Genomic DNA, 23,407 nt, shown 5'->3' with positions numbered 1-23,407 from the left:
ATTTTTTCATTGCTGTAAAAATGCTTTTTAGCAAGAAAACTTATATCGTTGGAAAGCCTGAAGCCTCCCCTTTTAAATGATACCACATTTGTAAGGAACATGCATTTGTGGTATGCGCAGCAGAGCTGAGTATGTAGATTGTGGCCAAGAAAAATGTGCCAAACAGCACTCTGCCATTGACTCTTATTTTGAGTTTTTGGTACTCCCAGGTACTCTCAGTGGCAGAGCACTGAGACAGACTCAGAGAGTCAATGGCAGAATGCTGTTTGGTACATTTTTCTTGGGTGCAACCTCCATACTCAGCACTGCTGCTCATACCACAAATAAATGGAACATTTTAAACAATGCAAGGCAAAGATAATTTTCATAACCTAGACAGAATTGGTTATTCCAAGCAGAAGGAGAAGAAACCATGAAATTATCTTTAAACTAGAGTTTTATGAATTGGCATACCACATGTTCTGATGATCGTGATATCATATTTTGGCCAGTTTGGCTCATGGTCCTCGCTGTTGGCAGCTGCCCTTTTGGCACGTTCTGTGTTTTTATATTTTGGCCAGTACACCATCCCGTCATCACACCACTTATCCGGGACAACAGCAATGTCCCCATTGGCAAATCTGATCAGATGAAAACTCATCCCTAATGTAGAAAGAAAGACGATAGCGCAATGACAATCAAAATGTCTGTTTTTTTAAATGGAAAGTTCTGCAGAGAAGGGAAGTTGAAAAAGTTGAAAGTTGGCACATCAATTCAGCATAAAATTCAGCATAAAATGTAATTTCCCCTGGCTTTTTTACGTATAATGTTATGTATTATATGTAATCTCATATTTAGAAAACATGAAATTATGGATTATGGAAAAATACAACCTTTTCTGAAATACTCACAGCAAATTTTCATCCAGAGTAATTAAGTAATGGAAGTCATAGTCAGAAGTCAGTAGTCAACCATATTATTTGAGTTTTTAACTTGAACTGATTGTTTAAACTGATTGATTGATTGAACTGATTCATAGTCAGTAGTCAACTATATAATTAGAGTTTTTAACTTGAACTGATTGTTTAAACTGATTGATTGATTGAACTGATTCATAGTCAGTAGTCAACTATATAATTAGAGTTTTTTACTTGAACTGATTGTTTAAACTGATTGATTGAACTGATTCATAGTCAGTAGTCAACTATATAATTAGAGTTTTTTAACTTGAACTGATTGTTTAAACTGATTGTTTTTGTTTTTTGTTGTTTTGTTGTTTTGTTTCATTTAGTGGAGGAGAGGTATGGCCACAAAACCATCCCTGTACGGCAAGGCTACACATTTCTGTCGCAGCGCTGACACCTCAACCGACTTCAGCTCATCAGATGCATCATTTACAGCAAATATGTTCATTCTGTCAGAGTTGAAGGGGTAGGTATAGAATGGAGACTGCCGGGAAAATTCTGTGTAAATAGCGTACACACCATTATCATTTTGGATAATGTTTTTGATAAGGCAGACTTTATCCCCCACCAGAAACATGTTGTCCCCTGTTGATAGTTTTACCGTCCACCTTTCACATCGCATTTCCCCATATTGCGCATGAACTCCCATGCCAACAACAATTGGGCCCACAAAATGCTCCCTTTTCAGAATAACGTCTGCATCAGCATCCAATTTGCTAGCTGTAACCTCTGAAAGGCGCCGAATGAGCTGAGCTAGAGGGAACTCAGGTTTTCTAATGAGTTTTTTTATTTTCCCAAGGTGGTTCTCGTATGGGAACGCTGAAAAAGAGTCCAGACAGCCATGCCTCTTCACCTCGTCTGCCAGGTGGACCAGACAGTGGACATTGTACGCAATCTGGTCTGTCCCATAAAGCTCACCAAAATGGTTTACAAAAGATTTTAGCATTTGTCCAGCATAGTCAGCAAGGTTGAGATGTTCAGGGCTCACCAAAATGGATATAGCAGTTGACAGGAGCATGAAATTGCAGTACATGTTCCGGTCCAGGAATCCTGCCAGCACCACAGGGCCAGTGTACAGTAAGAACTGTCGGAATTCAGTTGCCTTCCAACGGTCCAACTCCCTAAGCGACTGTGGTCTCCTGGCAAATTCAATTGGCACGTAGGGCCTCATGGACTGGAGTTTGCCTGACATCCTGTCCACTATTAATGCCGGCAGTCTTACTGGTAACGGACCCCGGAGCCAGGTCTGGAGCAGTTTCCTTACAATGCCCAAACACACTAGATGCATATAATCTAAGGGAAACTGTGTTACCATGCCAATCTTGACATTCTGAAATGGATGTGGCCCCTCATGGTGGTGTAATTCATCAACCTTCAGGTTGAATGAGATGTCAGTTCTAAGGGGGTACTCTGGTCCAGGGAAAGACATACGCCGGTTCTGGTATTTCCCTGGGTGTAGGCACTTATCGCACCCATGGTAAGCATTATGGGCCTTTGTTTTTTTCACAAAGGCCCGTGCAGGGGTATCACAGACTACCGTGTGAAGCTGAATCTTAAGGTTCTTATCTCCAAAACAAAACCCAGCCTCTAGCTCCTGCAGTTCTCTGACAAAATCAAATAGGAACTCTGTGGCCGAACTAGGTTTTTTTGGTCCACAGTACGCCCCAATGACCACAGGTTCCTTCATGGGGACGCTAACCAGTAAGCCAAGGATGGGCCACAGCTGTACAGTGGAACTTTTAAATAAAGGTAGACCATCGATATTAATCTGCAGCCCCAATGTCATGCCCTCTGCCAGTGTTTTGGCATATTTGCTTAGGGTGGACTTCAAGGAGGAAAGGATGCCAAAGTGATGGTAGTTCCCCCCAGCCTTCTCCTGAATAGCATAATGCATTTTTGTCTTGAGAAGGGTCCTACCATCCTTCGGCAGATTGGGATGGGTTATATGGAGTATACTCAACAGTGCAGTCAGGGCAACCATGGAAATGCCAAAACTCACTGCCCAGTTGGCAATGTTATCAGAAAGTGATGTTGGGTCATCATCATTTTCAGAATCTGAACCTGATGTCCCATCCCCATCACATCCATCCCAATGCACATCATCAAAATCTGCCTCAAATTCCATGTCCTCTTCAGTAAGAACTTGCACCTCTGGCATTGCATGTGCACCTGAAGAGGGTTGGGCAGTGTTCTCAGAAAGAACTCTGTCATCTGCCCCTATTCCTGTCAAGTCAGTCATGTCTGTCCTAATTTGATTAAGCCTTTTTTGAACGTCTGCACGTGTCCTTCGTCTTAAGGCTGATAAGGAGACAGGCACAGTCTTTCTATTCATTTTTGTTGTAAAAGACATTTCAGAAAAAAAGAAAAGAAAGTAAAATGTATCATTAATCATTGTTTCTAATGTTGTATTTAAATAAACACATTGTTGAATGGTGGTGTTGTCTGTTTCATTGCTACAAACTAGACAAGAACATAGAAATGTGCCATTTTCTGCAGGAAATGCATTGTGTAGTTATTATTAGTAGTAGTAGCAGTAGTAGTATCATTATTTGTTCTGTGGCCAACTGCTCCAACTGCTAGAAAATGTATAAGCAACATTACATTTTAAGAAACCAGAAAGTATCTTACTTGATCAAGCGAACCCAGCAGAGGAAATTGTAGCAACAGTCAAATCCAGAACGGGCAACAGTCAAATCCAGATGCTGCAGAACACACAAAATAGAAGATGGGGACCAAGTTCTATACAGTAGCATAAGAAATCAGAAACTGGCGCGAATACCCATTAGTTGTTTGAACCGAATCCCTTCACTTGATTTAAGCCATTTAACTGCATTTTCTGCAGGAAATGCTCCAACTGCTAGAAAATGTGTGAGCAACATTACATTTTAAGAAACCAGAAAGTATCTTACTTGATCAAGCAAACCCAGCAGAGGAAATTGTAGCAACAGTCAAATCCAGAACGGGCAATAGTCAAATCCAGATGCTGCAGAAAACACAAAATAGAAGATGGGGACCAAGTTCCATACAGTAGCATAACAGTGATTAAAATGGCATATTTTCATTATAAAGAGGATGGCAGATAACCACTACATATGAGACCAAACTTGCCAAAATGTTAACTTGCTGCGATCTATTTGTATGGTACGCATGCCTGGAATTTCGTGATATGAGGGGCAAGGCCACTTGGCTTGCAGCGGGGCAATTTTTTTGAGGGCACAAAGGCCACATGCCAGGGCATCAAGGCCATAACATGATTTTGATTTCACTAATAGACAAATGCATTTCTCAAAGCATTAACGCCTTGTTAATAAACAGTCTAAGGTTGAATCTCAATCCTTTGCTCGCTTCAAAATCTCAGCCCTAACCCTCGCTGTTGCGCGTTCACGCGCCGTGGAGCCATGTCCCAATACCCGTTTAAAGGTAGCTTAAGGGGTAGGGGGAGGGCTAACATCCCCTCAAAATTGAGATTTTCGATGGGCACCCTCAAAGCGCTTCAGTTCTGACTTGCTCCCACAATACCTTGCGAGAAAACGGAAAATCAAGAAATATCCTAGACAAGATGGAGGGCGAAAAGATGCGACAGGATTGGAAAAACACAAATGTAAGTGTTTTCTCTGTAATTAACTAGTAATTATTTTATTAATTATACTCTGCATACTCTGCGAAGCCCGGCCGCAGACTCTTGGAAGATCGCGGAAGTCTGTGGCCGACTTTCGCGGAAGATCGCGATAGTCCGCGGCCGACTTCCAAGGGCCGCATGACCCCGGTATTCGGCCGGCTGCAGAGCCCGATCTAGGGCTCTGCAGCCCGGCCGTCGCCCGGGCTGCAGACCGGGCTGCATACGACCGGGCTGGATATCATGTCGTATGATATCCAGATCTTCCATGTTCTAGTGACTCCAGGTTAAAAATAAGCTTTATACTAATATATTATATCATATTAGTAATATTCTCTAAGTAATAGTATATATACTAATATATTATATTATATTGTAATATTACATGGTTAATCAATGTATTTTTTGGCAGGACTATATTGTGTACATAGCTATTATATCTTGTACATAACATATGGCCATATCAACCAGTTCTGGCATATAATTCCTATTTCCTTCTTATTCGTTTTCTTTCAGGACTTCGTTGAGTCCACTGCCACCAGCCTCCCCCACCTCACCCTCATGCTCCTCCACTCCAGGCACCTCTTCCACCACCCCAGACCCCCTTCCAAGAGGAGAGTGCCAGGGGGCAGGCGAGGCATGAGGAGAGCGAGGCAAAGTTGGCGGAATGGTGGAGAAGATGTGATTCTCCACCATTCTCTCAAAAGCTGAGAGAGTGTGTGTTAGTATTTTTAGGTGTGCGTGTGTGTGTATTTTTAGATGCATGTGTGTGTATTTTTAGATGTGTGGTTCAGTGTTTCTTATTTAAATAAAGTGTTTCTTCTAAAGTGTTCTTGTTCATAACCGATTATCTAAGGGTGCACTCACACTAGGCCATCTGGCCGTGGCCGTGGCCGTTTTAGCACCTAACCGTGCTCAAATCTGCCAGTGTGAGTGTGGCCAGTCTGGCCAGGCCGGGCCAATTTGGCCACTTGGGAGAGGTGTGCTGCTACGGCACGGGCCGCTACGGTACAGATGCTAATGAGCCGACACGCGCTACGCAACCTGAGCTGGATGACGTATAGTCAATGCGACAACCACGGACATAATAAAGGCGACGAGCCTTCTTTCCCATTAAACGGTAAGCATCGCGTCAAGCGGTTCAACTGTTGGTGTGTTCTCTGTGTTGTTGTCCATTGTTGTTAAAACTCTGACTGGCGGCAGACTTTATTATGGTCCATGCAGCGGACGCTTGGTGATGACGTGTTACGACGTGATGACGTATGTACAAGAGCCTTCCGTGGCCAGGCCACAGCTGCAACGGCCACGGCCAGACGGCCTAGTGTGAGTGCAGGCCAGAGAACAATGGGGCCATTTGAGCACGGTTAGGTGTGAAAACGGCCAACGGCCACGGCCAGATGGCCTAGTGTGACTGCACCCTAATACCACCTTTAACATGTAGCTAAGTGACATTCAAAATAGAGGTATATTACGAGGGACAAATAGTATTATTTTTTTAATTAATTAATTATAACACTTTATTTAAACATGCCAATTACAAAATATAAATACCATTTCAGGTTAAACATCTTTACAATGGGTCTTGCTCGTTGCCCGAGACAATGGCAGCCAGTCTGTCACTTGTAACATTACCAGGGGTCTGGTTATCTGCTAGGGGGCACGGGGAGGCCATGATGACGTCACAGGGTAGGGTTGTCCCATTTGGTAGGGGATCGGTTAGGGGTAGCAATGAGGGGTAGCAATGAGCAATGAGGGTTAGGGTTGAGATGTAGGGTTGAGACAGTGAGCAAAGAAACGGGATTGGGCCTAACACTTCTCACTTCTGCATCTTGAAGAGCACTTTTGTGATAATTCTTCAAATATTTTTCTTATTGTCTATAAGATTAGAATTAGAATTAAGTCATATATATTTTTTAATTACACATAATTAACATTATTTCAAAATGATAACTCTCCCTCTGCCGTCATGGGGGTCGCCAGTGTTGCAAGATTCCGGCCCAATCTAGCAACACTGGGGGACAAGCAGTTTTTGCTTGAAAAAATGTAACTTTTATGGAGATACCGCATTAGGCCTACTTGGTCAATAAAAGAGCTAAGCTACTCAAAAGCTATTTTATTCAGAAACGCTTACGATCTTAAGTATAATTGACCGCTGTCAAGGACAGGGGATCTTTTTTTTTTTTTATCCCAGCGTACTCGGTGACCCAAGCGTACTCGGTTGCTAGGCGACGCCAAAGACGTTGGTGTTTGGCGGACTATTTCTCTGCTAATCAACACTACGAATGCTGGTAACAGATAAATTGTAAAAAGACACACCGTGTGAAGTTATTTTTTTCGTTTTGGCAAGTAGCCATGTAATAAGCGGGATAATGTATAGAACGTCGCTGGTCATTATCGAAAATAAGCCACCAGCACCACCTTCAGGGTGAAGCAAGCCGGTTCGCTCTGTCGGGGCTTATTTTCCCGATGAACGGCGTTTTATACATAACAGCGACACATTAAAACAGAACAGACCAACCCTAACCCTAACCCAATGAAGGATAACTTAACTTAACTACCATAACATATTCTGCCGTAATTGCTATTCCATTTTAAATCAAATAGGCTACAGACTGACATGATTATCGCCTCCCAGCTAACAATAGCCTGGTGCAAAAAATGATAGCCTAACTGAAAAATTATTTAGGCCTACTGCTAGTCCTAATATCAAACAACGTCATTACAATCATACGTAGTCTAAATGATGATTACAAAAACACAAAGGCCAATGTTTACTGTGAATGTCGCAATATAGGCCTATCAATAAATAATTAGGCCTACATAAATCAAAATCAATAATAAATCATGCTTACGTAACACAACCGTGTTCCAGCAAAGAAAGAAAGTCTCAACTGAATGATCTGCTCTTTATAGGCTTTCAACGTGTTGGCGCGTCCGCGGATCAGACACGGGTCCGACACGGGTCCGCTCAGGATCCACAATATATCAACAAATAAATCAAATAATAATAATAAATCAATAATAAATCATACTTACGCAACCGTGTTCCAGCAAAGAAAATCTCAAATGATATGATCGTCTCGGCTCTTGGTGATAGGCTTTCAAACGTTATGGCGCGTCCGCGTTCGCGGATCCGACACGGTTCCTCTAGGCGGCGCCAAAACGGATGTGGCAGTAACGCGGGTTTGGTGACTCCTATGCGGATCCGCATAGGAGTCTTGCGCGTCGGATCCGCGTTCGCGGATCCGACACGGGTCCTCTGGGCGGCGCCAAAACGGATGTGACAGTAACGCGGGTTTGGTGACTCAGTAACGTGGGTTTGGTGACCCCTATGCGGATCCGCATAGGAGTCTACTGCTGTGTGGGATATGTTCCCCGGGTTCTATGATCCCCGTTTTTCCCAAAAAGGGTCCTATGTTCCCCTGTAGCCATACATACCGGGGAGCATAGGACCCTTTTGGGGAAAAGCGGGGAACATAGAACCATTTTCTGGGAAAAGGGTCCTATGTTCCCCAGAATTTATCCATCTTTAAAGATATTTAAACTTTGACGCGACATTCGCGTGATGACATCCAATCGGCGTTCAACAGCCTGGCCACTGAGTGACATGTGTAACGTAACAGCCAATCAGCGTTCAACCGGCCAACTCAGTGAAGTGCAGTCCGGGGTGAATTGCAGCATGGAGGAGAAAGTGATTGTTACCGTTTGCGACTCCCGGAGCACTTTATATGATAGTATATACCAATATAATATAGACTCCAATAAAGACCCTTTTTTTTATAAAAAAGGGTCCTATGTTCCCCAGTCTCATACAAAGAGGGGAACATAGGACCCGGGGAACATAGACACGCTCCCATTGCTTCCCACTGCTTATATTCGACCGGCGACGTTCTATATATTATCCCGCTTATTACACGGCTACTTGCCAAAACGAAAAAATGACTTCACATGGTGTGGCTTGTTACCTTGTTACAATTTATTTGTTACCATCATTCGTAGTGTTGATCAGCAGAGAAATAGTCCACCAAAGACGTTGACGTCGCTTAGCAACCGAAGACGCTGGGGTTGAAAAGTTACCGGACCTCTTGAGGAGTGATACCAAAGACGTCATTATAGGCAAAAGATCCTTTGTTTTCCTTGACAGCGGTCAATTTATGTCTAGCTATCACAAGCTAACAAAGTTGTGAAGAGCCCATGCAAGTGAACAGAGCGTTCCACGGCATTGAGAAGACCCGTGTAATAATCCATAATAATTAAACTCGATATATATATATATATTTTTTTTTTGGTGGGTACAAAATGATTCATGACGAAATCTGGTGGGGACGTGTCCCCGGCGTAATCGATGCCTATGGTCACCGGCGAGGTCATTACAATACATTGAATTTTGCAGGTGACTTTGGTACGACAGAGTATTAGGGCAACACATGATGAAAAAAATATATTTTTGCCGTGACGACTAGTAAATTAACGCGTCTGTTCAGGGCCTCCTCCTGAACAGACGAATTTTTCCGCACAACCTTTTCAGCGTCCTTACACTAAACACCACACTGTGGCTCTTCACTAAAACAGCGAGGATCTCTTTATTGTTCAACCCGATTCTGAAATACTATTTTACCAAATTATCCACACCAGCCATTGGATTCAGTGCAGGCCCTGTGGAGCGGTTGCTATCTCTCCCAACTAATTTCAACTGCATGCTCGACATTTTATAACCGCCTCGTGCCCATTGCCTCCGTGCCCATTCAAAGTCAATGGAGATCAGTCAACGGATGAAGGCAGTGGGCACGAGGCGTATCTCGTCACGGCAAAAAAAAATATATCTTAATGTGTGGCCCTAATACTCCGTCGCATGTGGAATTTGGGGATTGATTTTTTTAACGTTGAATATTTGATTTTGAATTTTTAACATTGAAAAATAAAGGCGAAAATGATAAATTGAAAATTGTAAAGAGTTATATTCAGAGGCACAAAATACAGATTTTCAAAATCCGATTGCACAGATTTACATCGATATACATTTCATAGAGTGAGTGAGTGCGGGTACAGATTTTACAGTACACCTAGGCTACATAAAAATATGCATATTGCATATTTTTGCTGTTGCAAATTGCATGATGTTAGCACTTTCAAGTAAAGCATAGACAAAACCATGCAAGCTCAAATATGATATTGTATTCTTACCCTTTAGGTGGCATTCTTGAGCCTTCAGCGAACCGTGGCGTAAGGCTCCATGCACAATCCGTTGGTAATGTGCAACATTGATCAGCGTTGGTTTTAGCGTTTAGCGTTTCAGCGTTGGTTTAAATTTCAAACCAAATTCGCATCGCGTCAAACAACTCCCCTGACCAATCAGCGGCCTCTTGGGATTATTGATTAATTTAAATGGACATCCATAAATTAATATCTTTATTAATTTTTACTTTTTTAGTATGTCTGGCATACAAATGTAAAAAAATTGGGAGTTTAAAAAAAAAAAAACGACATTACTCATGATTGCTGTTGGTTGCCTTTCCTGGTAGGAGCCCATGTTTCAAGTTCAAGACCCCTGTGAATGAACGTGTACATAAATGAGCAAGGTACGTTTTCTTACTGTTTTCTGGGAATAATTGACACTAGCAGAAACCAGAAAACAAACCGTTTTTTCGTTTTGTCAAAAAAACGAAAATCTAAATTTCAGTTTGTTGATTCGTTTTTTGGTTCTTACTTAACAAAACGAATTTACCACTCAATATCTGGTTTCCGTCAGTGGGCGGGTCCTCTTATTGGCTAGTGTGCTTCGTTGCCCTGTGCTCTTCATAATAAAAGTTTTTCCGTTTGATAATGGAGACCAAAATATTATTGTAATATAGACACTAGCAGACACAGAGGACCCGACCACACCACCCACAGTCAAGACTGACACGTCTTCAAATACCAATAATAGTATTCTTAATCATTTGAAAATGAGAACTTATGAAGTTATGATGACTTCAGTGCAGTCGATGTTTAGCCACAGTTAATACATGCAGATTATGACTTTCCTCGCCAAGTTTGTGATCTATAAAAAAACTAACTTGACGGGAGAATGTGCGCAGCCCTAAGCAAACTCTGACCCATGCGTACGCATGGTTTGGAGGAAAATGAGAATTGGCGACACAGACGGTGTGCTGGTGAACTGAAGTCAGACTGAAGAAATGTAGTGAGAAGAACGATTATGTCTTATCATCGCCCTTCATAAATTTAATTTCAACCTGTATCATGCGTTAAATCTATGTAATCAGAATAATTTAAGTCAACTGCGTTATTTCTCAGTTATAACTCCAGAAACATCTCCTTAGAATCTCTATATTTAATCCTGTCACTCCATACTGTCCACTGACGGCGCGACTTCATGGAATAAAGCATCTGTTCAACATGTGTCAATAACATAATATTCGTATGTGACACTGTAAACACATAAATCAAATGTCAATTAAATCCCAAGTGTGGAAAACCAAGCCACACAATCGTTATATTGCAGCATTCTTCGAAGAAAATAGTCCCAAACTGGAAATCAAAAAATAATATTCATATTTCCATCTGGAAAAACCTACTATTAGATCACATCTCACTAGAACTGTCAAACAACTCAACTGGTAATAACCCAACCTGGCCCTCACTTTCCAACTTCCTACAGTCATAGCTCCGCTGGCCCCCTCTGCCTGAGACACGGCCCTCGCATCCCATTTACCAGTACTCCCACCAAATAGGCCTCACCTCCATTACCACTGTTAATCAATCAATAGGGTTGTGATGAGGCCCATCCACCCGCGGCCGGGGGCCGGCTGCCCTGGGGAGGGGGGGTTCATCAGGGGGGATAAGGTGCTTCGGAGGAAATCATCTGGACTCACTCACTCACTCACTCACTCACTCACTCACTCACTCACTCACTCACTCACTCACTCACTCACTCACTCACTCACTCACTCACTCACTCACTCACTCACTCACTCACTCACTCACTCACTCACTCACTCACTCACTCACTCACTCACTCACTCACTCACTCACTCACTCACTCACTCACTCACTCACTCACTCACTCACTCACTCACTCACTCACTCACTCACTCACTCACTCACTCACTCACTCACTCACTCACTCACTCACTCACTCACTCACTCACTCACTCACTCACTCACTCACTCACTCACTCACTCACTCACTCACTCACTCACTCACTCACTCACTCACTCACTCACTCACTCACTCACTCACTCACTCACTCACTCACTCACTCACTCACTCACTCACTCACTCACTCACTCACTCACTCACTCACTCACTCACTCACTCACTCACTCACTCACTCACTCACTCACTCACTCACTCACTCACTCACTCACTCACTCACTCACTCACTCACTCACTCACTCACTCACTCACTCACTCACTCACTCACTCACTCACTCACTCACTCACTCACTCACTCACTCACTCACTCACTCACTCACTCACTCACTCACTCACTCACTCACTCACTCACTCACTCACTCACTCACTCACTCACTCACTCACTCACTCACTCACTCACTCACTCACTCACTCACTCACTCACTCACTCACTCACTCACTCACTCACTCACTCACTCACTCACTCACTCACTCACTCACTCACTCACTCCTCAAACCCTCTCGTAATCTGTCCTTGTCCCCTTAGAAAATGCAACTCTTCCAGTAACTCATCCACACCTTTTGCAGGAATATGAAATATATGTTCTAATTTTAACAATATTGCTGCTATTTTCCGCTCAATAACTTCTGGCAGATTTTCCACAGCTCCAATTTCCTTTACTGTCACTGTCTCAGCCTCAACTTCATCAAATGACACATCAGCTGGATAGCCAGTCCCAACACCGTCAGAGGCAACCGGTCCTTCAACGGGGTTCACAAACTTAATCACACTGGTTTTAAAATCTTGCAGTGTGTGTGGATGATGCTTTCTTTTTTTGTGAGTGTTAAATGTACTATTAATATTGGTTTGGAAAGAGCATCCAAGAAATACACAACCAACCGTCTCACAACTTCGCAGATGTGTCCCAATGTGAACAAAAAAATCCTTCTCAGTAGAGAGGTCACTACGTCCGCATACCTCACATTTAAATGTTACTGAATTCAAAGCAGTCTGTGTAGGTTGGAATGAATGAGCTTTATAGACATGGGTTCGGAGTCCAGTCCACGTCCTGAATGTGCAAGGACAATTTACATATCTGCATTGATATTGTTGGCCTCTCCCATAATGATGATGTAGTTTATAATGTTTCAGTAATTTGTACCTGCTAATCTCTCTGGTTACACAATGTCTGCACTGCCACATAGAGGTCAGGTCACTGTAACAAAAAAAATAAAAATAAAGATTAGCAAATAATTCATATACAACATGTCAAGGGAATGTGATCTTGATAAATAAATAAATAAATAAGCAGGATATTTATTATGACGAAAAAGGACAGTACTTTGCATCCCCCCCACACATGCATGCCACACAACACGTTAATGGCGGTTTTATTGTTATTTTTTTTGATAAATAAGTGAGACTCAATATTGTTATTTCAAGCATCATTAAAACATTTAAGATATGATCATAGACAACATGCAAACTACATTTCCTCACATGAAATAGCAAGCTACAGGTCAGCACTTTAACACATCTTCTGAGCGAAGAATCTAGGAATTTTGCAAGTGGACTTTTTATTTTAGCTTATATATTGATGCAGGTGATGAGTTTGTATTAACAGCACAATGTAGTATCAAATGTTGAACAGATAAAACTGAAGGAACTCTGTTAACAGCAAGGCCTTATAAAAAAATGTGAGCAAATACTCATAAGGCAACCTCAGGAATGAGTAAATTCAGTTTGCAAAAATTATTTAACACTGATATCAGCTTAATGTTATGTTTATTTATGTTTGTACAAATGGATAAACAATCTGATACAAATATTAACTTACCATGTGAGGCTAAAGGTATCAGCAGACAAAAATCTGAGCAGGGGGACAGCTACTTTTCTGATGTATTTCTGGTGAAAAAAAAAGAAAGATGAACAGTTTTAAAATGTTATAAACATGGCATCTGCCCGAATGCCAGACCGTCGCTGGCTCTAATATATACATATTATCGCGCTGGAGGCAACGCAACTGAAGATGAGAGATGAGACGCGACTAAAATGTTGGTGGTGTGCTATTTGGACATTCAAAATGCATGATATTTTCCAATCATTACCCTCCCGTAAGGTTCTTATGCAACGGAAACATGAAACAATGTTCACTCCTCCAGTAAATAGGACGGACCTTAGCTACAGAGGCGGGCCGTCAGGGCCAGCAAAGCCTTCTCTGCTGGACTAGAACCTTTCAGAACAATACATTATTTTTATTAAATATATAATTGATACCTTTTAATATATATATATATTTATTTATTTATTTTTTCATTCTATTTTAATAAGTTTGTTCACATAAGTCTAAATACGTATTTATTTATTTTTCCTTCAGTTGCGTTGCCTCCAGCACGATAATATATATATTAGCGCCAGCGACGGACTGGACGGTCTGGCATTCGGGCAGATGCCATAGGGGCCGCGGCCTCCCGTGGGCCGGGCCAATCATGCTTGTCGGGTTCGCGCGGCCGCTTCGTCGCAAAATAGATAGAATGAAAAAATATATATATATATTCAAAGGTATCAATTATATGTCTAATAAAAATAATGTATTGTTCTGAAAGGTTCGAGTCCAGCAGAGAAGGCTTTGCTGGCCCTGACGGCCCGCCTCTGTAGCTAAGATCCGTCCTATTTACTGGAGGAGTGAACGTTGTTTCATGTTTCTGTTGCATAAGAACCTTACGGGAGGGTAATGATTGGAAAATATCATGCATTTTGAATGTCCAAATAGCACCACCAACATTTTAGTCGTGTCTCATCTCGTCAACGAAAACGAAACTTACATTTCGTCCTAGTTTTTATTATCAAAGAACTTTTTTTTAGCTTGTCAACGTGTCATTAACACAACGAAATTAACACTGATGCACACGTGCACTAACACCATGGCTATGACTATGTGCTAGCACTCCCCCACTACCCATGCACACGTGCGCTAGCAACATGGCTATGACTATGTGGTGGCACTCCCCGCTACCAATGCACACGGTGGTGGTTGTATACACATACATTGCCATTTCTTTCAATACGAAGCACGAAAATCAACTTTGAGAATACTCGGGCGGTCCATGGGTGTAAATTATAGAAACCTAGCAAGGCGGAGTTGAGCTACTTACCGCTTACTAGGAAACGAGTGACAGAGAAAACTTGGGAAATGTATCATAAGGGCTAATAAGTACAATTTAACACTCACACGGTTAAATAATATACATTCGTGATTATAGATATGAATTACTTACCTCGTAAATTGAAGGATGCTATACGATAAATATGGAGCAAGTGCTAGTCGTCCGTATCAGTCCGTGTTATCCGGTCGGTCAAGGGCGGGAACGAGCATGCGCAATAGCTCACAGTACAACAGTCATTGTCTTGATTAATCCACTCCTCATTGGATTGATATATATGTTTCTGATTGATCTGCATTTTCTTCAAATCAGCTATTATGAACAAGAATGAATCATGTAATGACGAAAAACATGTTTCAATCATTTCATGTTAACATAATTCTAGCTTGCTAATCAAACACATGCCCTAGTTCATTTTTTTGAGTGTAGCACATAGCACTTTATCCATAAGTTCTAGTGCAATAAACACTTGCACTTGATCCCCATACTGTCGATTTCTATGTAATACAGCAAGGTGCAGTTTAAGTCTATCAAGCCCCATGTTCTCGATGTTAAAATGTTGGTTTGTCTGATTGTGTTTGTGTCTGTGGTTGTGTTTTTGTTCTGTTGTACTCTTGTGTATGTTAAGAAAGCAATGATGCACTGTGCCCAAGACAAATTTCCCCACGGGGACAATAAAGTTGAACCTTGACCTTGACTTTGATATACAAATGTGATGTGTTTAGGCCATTTATAAGATCTAGTTAATATCATTAAAAGTAATTTCCAAACACATTAAAGAAAAGAAAAAAACAAAAGCAAAGAGAGATTTTGCAGCAGTAGCACACTTTTACTTAAACAGAGTGGGAGAGGAATCAGGTTAACAAAACATCCAAGAACATCTAAGCTGTCTAACACATTAACAACGCAACATTAAAACATCATAAAAACATCACCAAAAAAAAGCTGGAATACAAAGAGTTTGCTTTGTATTCCAGCTGGCCTGTTATGAGCAAATTTCTATGGGCTACTATAGATCCATTTCAAAACATGTTCCAAGTAGGCTATAGGCCAAAGCATAATACATTCTGGAATGAGTGAAGCTTGCCTCCTGACATGTTAAAATAACTGTCACAACTACCATGAACAAAGAGCAAAACCATTTGTTTATAGTGTAGGCTACAGTAGCCTATTCCTCATAGCTCTCAGGCTGTGAGGAAATCAGCAGCCCGCGATCGCAGCTCCTTTGATGTGAACGCGCATAGAGCGCAAAGCTTTGGGGTCTCATTTATAAAACCGTGCGTGGTGGGATCGTTACTAAAAGTGTACATACGCCCAAAAGCCAAGTTTTGCGTGCGCCAAAAAATATTCAGACTTATAAAACCCTGCGTACGCACACCTCTAAGCAATCTTTGCTTTATAAATCACAGAGTGCCTACAAGTGTGGGCAGCTGAATCATTTTCACGTTCCACCCTGTACACGCCCCTTTTTAACCATAAATGGTTAATGCAAACGACCTCATGAATGCGATCTCCATATTAAACAGACTCAGATGGAAGCATTATGTCTTGTCGGAAAGAATGGCAGAAGGACTGAGAAAAGCAAAAAAAGCGAAATTTCACGAAGGTTGAAGTGGAAATGGGTGAGGCCCGAAAAGTAGTTTTGTTCGGCCGTAACGGGATTGAGATCACCAACAACAAAAAGCAGAGTGAGTAGCAACATGTTGCTGCAGCAGTGAACTCTGTCAGTAGCACGGAGCGCACAGTCCCAGAATTAAAAAAGAAGTGGTCTGACATAAAAGTACACATTTTTATGTACCAATAAATCGTTATGGTCTCTGAAGACCCTCTCCCTCCGAATCCTGCCATTTGCATGGTCCTCCAGCAGTGCCATGGTGCAGCATTACGCACGGGGCTCACCGCTGTATTTAAAGGGTTACGGCAGTGGAGGCTTCTCCATTGAGGAGAGGGAGGAAGATCCTCCCTAACATTGTTGAGAATAAAAAAAATTAGATTGCCCAGACTACTGTAATGAATTAATGCCCTTAAATATGACTACTTTAATGCCTTTGAATACATAATGTTTGTTTCCCTGGGTAAAGGGACATTAGCTCCCCCTATCGCCTATTGACAATTACTTCAGGGAGGAAGGTCCTCCCTCAGCCTCCGTTGACTCCCATTCATTTCCCCAAAAGTACTGGCGGCCGGTGAATAACATGGGTTTCAATGGGAAAGAGGAGGAAAGTCCTCCTCTGAGTGGGTGTGACCTTAAGGCGTCTGATTCGCGCAAAAATCTATTCGGGCTGCGCTATGAACCAATAAGCAGGATCCCTGGCGGGTGAGCAGTGTTGCCAGATTGGGCAGATTTCCCACCCAATTGGGCTACTTTTAACTACGTTAGGCTGGAAAAATTATCATTGGGCGGTAAATCTGCCCAATCTGGCAACGCTGTCGATAACAAATCCACTCTGCCTGCAGTGCCGTTCAGTCTACGAGACGCAAAGCAGGTGAAATCATCTGAAGGATAACGAGATTGTAACATTTGAAAATAAAGTGTACAATGGAAACATTGGAAACAGAACAATAACAATGACAATGAAATGACTGGTCTGAATTAATTGAGCTCAAAGGGATTTTTAGGTTGAGTTCTTCAATGTCTCCATGGGGACAATTGTTTTCACACATCAGTCAAGGTTAGATGTTATGTGGCAGCGTAAGAAATAAGAAATAGTGTATTTTAAAATGGGCCTATTTCCAGTCCAGTACTCTGTGTCTGCGGCCAGATGAGAAAGTATGAAAAATAAGTTCAGGGGATGGTCATGGCTGTTTACTATTGCATGTGCTAGGTGGGTGATGGCGAGTTGATTTGCTTAATTTGGTACATTTTGTTTTTCTTTGAGATCAGAATTAGACATGCTCTGCAACTTTACTTTGAGGACATGCTACCAGGCCTTAGCAACAGGAACCGGGCTATACAATTAAAATCTGTTGGAGGTGGCTTGATTGCAGCTATTCTGAGATTGGTTGTAGAATTCTCCCAGACACAAAAAAAACCTTAGAGATGGGGTAGACAAACCAGGAGTTGCTCGGAAGTAGTGGCCTACTGTTTACATTTTGTATCATGTAATGTAATATGTCGTGCTTTAAATTAATGCTGTTAATTTCCTTTAGAATTCCACCAGTGAGGAACTCACAATGAGGCAAGTGTTTTTTTCTTGTTGTGGCCTACTTCACATTGTTTAAGCGGTCCCGTTTGTCTCTGGTAATAAGGTTATATTCTGACTCATGTCTAATTGCTCTACAGCAGGGGTGGGGAACGTCCGGCCTCCGGGCCGTATACGGCCCGCGAGGCCATTTCAACTGGCCCGCAATGCAATACAATTTTTATATTTTATATCTTCATATATGCATACATGAATAAAAAAAAAAATCAGGAAAAAAAATATATCGCCCGTCATTAGTTTTCCGAGAGAGAGTCCTATGTCCAAGTCAACGTCAGGGTCAGTGAATACAGCATGTGATGTACGTACCACTGCATTGGGTTGGAGTGACTGACACATGACAAGTACCGATACAGACAAGTGATGCATCATGGCGACTGTCAAGAAAAGGAAGGTGGACGCAGAATGCCGCGTATTTCAGGAAAAATGGACAAATGACTTTTTCTTTGTTGAAGTGAAAGGCAAGCCAGTGTGCCTAGTTTGTGGCGAGGCGCTTGCGGTGATGAAAAAGGCCAATGTCGAGCGCCATTACAGCTCGAAACATGCTAAACTCGACGAGTTGAAAGGACAAATGCGTTTGGATAAAATTAACGCTCTTCGTCAGAGAGCAGCTTTCACACGGCCACAGACTGACAGAGAGAATATTACGCGTGCAAGTTTTGTGGTGAGTGAACTGATAGCCACGAAGCTGAAACCTCACGCTGAAGGAGAGTTCGTGAAGGAGTGCCTCGTAGCCGCCGCGGAGCTGCTCGCGCCCGACAAAGTGAAATTATTTCAAAGCGTCAGTTTGTCCCGGAGAACCGTTTCAGAAAGGATTACTGATATGGCGCAAGATATTGAAAAAACACTCAAGAACACTGCAAGAGACTTTGAGTATTTTTCTCTGGCCTGTGACGAGACAACAGACATCACACACACAGCGCAGCTTGCCATTTTTCTGCGTGGGATTACGTCTGAGTTTGAAACAAAGGAGGAGTTGCTGTCTTTGCAAGCCATGCATGGCACTACTAAAGGTGAGGATTTGTTCAATCAAGTTATTGTGGCCATGAACAATTTTGAACTGCCATTTGAGAAGTTGAGCGGCATCGCCACTGACGGAGCTCCCGCAATGGTTGGCGTGCAAAAAGGATTGACTGCTTTAGTCAAAAAAGAAATGAGCCGACTGAGTCTGGATCCAAGTGATTTAGTTGTATGCCACTGTATCATACATCAAGAGAGTTTGTGTGCACATTCCCTGAAGCTTAACAATGTGATGAAAACAGTTGTGTCCACCATAAACTTCATTAAAAGCAGAGGGCTGAACAACCGCCAGTTCAAGGAGTTACTCAGCGAGCTTGAGTCAGAGTATGGTGATCTGGTTTATCATTGTGAAGTGCGATGGCTGAGTCGTGCAAATATGCTTGCACGGTTTTATACACTGCGGGTAGAAGTCAGACGCTTCATGGAGATGAAGGGTAAACCTGTCATGGAGCTCAGTGATGGCAAGTTCCTCCGTGATCTGGCCTTCATGGTGGACATCAGCAAGCACCTGTCAGAGCTAAACATCAAGCTGCAAGGTCCCAACCAGCTCATCAGCTCTCTGCTTTCAAATGTGAAATCATTTGAAGTGAAGTTAAGGCTTTGGCAAGGACAGCTGGAAAGGGGGAAACACTGTGCACTTTCCCACCCTACAAGAACAAAAGCCTGATGTTACGACTGAATATGCTGGTGAGTGTGCAAAACTCATCCAGGCATTTGATGAGAGGTTTCATGATATATATACAAAAAAATATACAAAAGAAAAATATACAAAAGGAACTCGACGTGTTTGCGACTGTTGGGAAAAATAACCTGATGAGCACATCACATGGCAGGCACATTAATATATAGTCGACTCTTGCTCTAAACCCAACGAACACATAACACAAACATGATAATATATAGTCAGGTCAAGGCCGGAGCTGAAGGCCCCATCTCCCAGGCAGGCAGATGGTGGACACTCAGACAATGCACCAGTATCATCTCCAGAACGGGAGAGCCACATTAATTTATCACACAGGAGACACCTCGAAGCTCTCCCTCACTAGAAGGAACACATGCAGATACTAGGGGCCTGAGAGCCACATTTAATTTATCACACAGGAGACACCTCGAAGCTCTCCCTCACTAGAAGGAACACATGCAGATACTAGGGGCCTGAGAGCCACATTTAATTTATCACACAGGAGACATTTTGAGAGCTCTGCCCCGTTAGGAGGAACCAAGAGATACACCTGCCCATACCAGGGCCTCAGAGCCACATTAAATTATCACACACAAGACATTTCAGGGGGGCACTCCCCCGTTTTAATTTATCACACCAGAGACACGAGGAACTCTCCCCGTTACGAAGCTCTCTCAGGGCCTGGGAGCCAAAACACACCGAACCGCACACACCTCAAACGCACACACCTCATCGAGAGGAGGATACAGCATAAGACTGTATCACACAGGGACTCTTCACCTTCTTCTGAAGCAGACCTTCCACGGAGGCGAAGCTCCAGACGAACCATCAGCGCTGATTAGGGACTTAGACATATTCGATCTCTCACGCTTTATGACTCTGTATAACCGTTGCCACTTTACTTAATAAATCCAAGGTCCTCGTGCCGATAGACTTTATTACCTCTCCGTCTCATTTTATCTGGTCCAGTAGCTAGACAGACCGTTTTTCCCAACAATTTGGTGACCCTTGACGTGATTTTTTCTGAATTGAACACGCAACTGGGAAACGAGAGACGGAGAGCGGCACGACCTCGGGACCCCGGAGCACCGGACCGATTCCTGCAGTCTCACCTCGCGCGCGCCCAACAAAAGGTAGGCAGAACCTGTTGATAAAATCCAAACTCTGCATAGTTATATAGGAATCACATTAGGAGGTGAGACTGTGAGAACGGTTCGCTACGGGATATCTCGTGGGGACGAATAGGACTGCATCCCAGTATTTCCCCCTAAATCCGATTGACCCTGAACGCGTGACACATCGAATATCGGCTCGTTGCATGGTGAAAGAATACCCTCGAGACCATAGGGCCTATAATAATCGGTCATAGTGATACAAGACTACCGATGGCCTAGTGATAAATGCCTGGGCCAAGAGTGGACCCGGAGGGATGCCTGGACCGCGGGTGGAATCCAGAAGGGAATGAGAAGAAGAACACTAGGGCCTATAATAATCGGTCATAGTGATACAAGACTACCGATGGCCTAGTGATAAATGCCTGGGCCAAGAGTGGACCCGGAGGGATGCCTGGACCGCGGGTGGAATCCAGAGGGAATGAGAAGAAAAACGAGGGCCTATAATAATCGGTCATAGTGATACAAGACTACCGATGGCCTAGTGATAAATGCCTGGGCCAAGAGTGGACCCGGAGGGATGCCTGGACCGCGGGTGGAATCCAGAGGGAATGAGATGAAAAAAAAACTAGGGCCTATAAGAATCGGTCATAGTGATACAAGACTACCGATGGCCAAGTAATAAATGTGTATTACATAATTCTGTGTGGTAAGAAGGTTAGAGTCCCTTTGCAGAGGGAACCGTATGCCTGGGGCACGAGTGACACACAGAGAGACTGTGTGTGTGTGTAAGAGGCCCAGAGAGGTTGAGACGGAGAGACTGTGTGTGTGTGTGTGTGTATGCGTGAGAGAGAGAGAGAGACGGAGAGACTGTGTGTGGGTGTAAAAGGCCCAGAGAGGTTGAGACGGAGAGACTGTGTGTGTGTGTGTGTGTGTGTGTGTGTGTGTGTGTGTGTGTGTGTGTGTGTGTGTGTGTGTGTGTGTGTGTGTGTGTGAGAGGCCCAGAGAGAGAGAAAGACAGAGAACAAGCGTATTTGTGGGCCGGCTAAATATAGAAATAAATCAATTAATGATAACCCGGCTATGTGTGCAGCGCTTGCTTGCTTTGTTGTGCTCAACGCTATTTTGCCGTGTCTGATGATTGTGGGCGCGGGACACAGAATGAGAAGTCTGTTGATATGTTTCTGTGTGCGTCTGCGAGAAAGAGGGAATCTGTGAGTGAATCAGTGGGTGTGTATGCGTGGCCCGCTCTATCTTGACCCGTTAAAACGGGTAAAGGAAAGAATAGATAGATTGATAATAATGAATAATGTCTCTCTGACGTATTGCTTCGGTCTATGGCTTAACCTGCGGACTTAGATAAATTGACAAATGACAAATAACCTTTTACGGCGTTGCTTCCATTTACTGTTGGACCCGTTAAAAACTAGACCTAGATAAGTTGACAAGGATAAGTGATATCTCTTTTACTGTGTTTCTTTGAATTACTACTGGACCTGTCGCATAGATAAACTACGTGTGTGCGTCTGCGGGAGACAGAACGAGAGGTCTGTTGATATGTCTCTGTGTGTGCGTTTAGAGGAGACAGAGTGAGAAAGGCTGTGTGCGTCTCTGTGCGCGTGTACGCAAGAGGTGATGTTTCTGTGTGTGCGTTTGGAGGAGACAGAATGAGAAAGGTCTGTTTAGGTGTGTGTGTGTGTGTGTGTGTGTGTGTGTTTGTGTGAGAGGGAGCGAGAGAGATAGCAAGGAGAGATAGCAAGGAGAGCTAAAGTCGGAGGACGATCGAGAGGGACCATTTTCCCTCTAGACAGTTGGAGGTAGCGATAGAGTGCGTGTTTTTCTAACAATGAACGGCTGTTTCAGGACCACGAGAAGGGACTCTGTATGGTTTTCAGGCCCAGAGTGTAATCCCCTTTCCCATATGTGTAGTCCTCCCATTTGAGGTCCCCGTCCACCATATTTGAAGTCCTCTACTCCACCTCATGTTGTAGTTCCCCTCCCTAGAATTGTATGGAAGTTAGAACCTGTGAGGGTGTTTTGGTTCGGCCTGACGAGGCCTGTACCAATTTCGGTGGTCAGCTTCTAGTTTTGTGTATATAGAAATTTGGAAAGGGGGAGCAGTATTAAGTTATATATAATAAAGTGAAAAGTTATTTGTGAATGAAGGGACAGAAGGATCTTTTTGTGTGTGAGAGATAGTTATTAGGCCTTGTTCCATGATGGAGAGTTGAGGATGTTGCATTCCAGGCTTATCTGTTAACGGTCCTAGCTGCTGCTTGACCCTAAGGGGAGCGAGGAAGGGTGAGAGAGAGAGAACACATTTCCCCCCCCATTTGTCGAGCTACACCATTCAGGCAGTACAGAGAGACACACTAACACACAGTACAGCGAAAGGAAATAGAGTGCGTTCAACTGAAAGCGTGTGGTGGCCATACGCCATAAAATACCACATATCCAAGGAATGCAGGTAGAGCTCTGTTGAGTTTTCAGGCTTTGATAAATTTGTAGTTCCCTGTCTGCCATGTTTGAAGTT

The 23,407-nt window shown here is 43.0% G+C and overlaps 1 long non-coding RNA gene across 1 annotated transcript; it reads right to left on the bottom strand.

The window, feature by feature from the left end:
• Window positions 1-12,601: 12,601 nt before the first annotated feature.
• Window positions 12,602-15,283, bottom strand: LOC132469877 (uncharacterized). Its single transcript, XR_009528503.1, has 3 exons — window positions 14,975-15,283; window positions 13,534-13,601; window positions 12,602-12,912 (listed from the first exon to the last, which is right to left on the bottom strand). It is a non-coding gene; the product is annotated as an uncharacterized LOC132469877 (long non-coding RNA).
• Window positions 15,284-23,407: the final 8,124 nt, after the last annotated feature.

The sequence above is a fragment of the Gadus macrocephalus genome, chromosome 12, assembly GCF_031168955.1.
Source record: "Gadus macrocephalus chromosome 12, ASM3116895v1".
In the NCBI taxonomy this organism is placed as follows: domain Eukaryota; kingdom Metazoa; phylum Chordata; class Actinopteri; order Gadiformes; family Gadidae; genus Gadus; species Gadus macrocephalus.
This window is presented reverse-complemented; position numbering and strand designations above follow the sequence as displayed.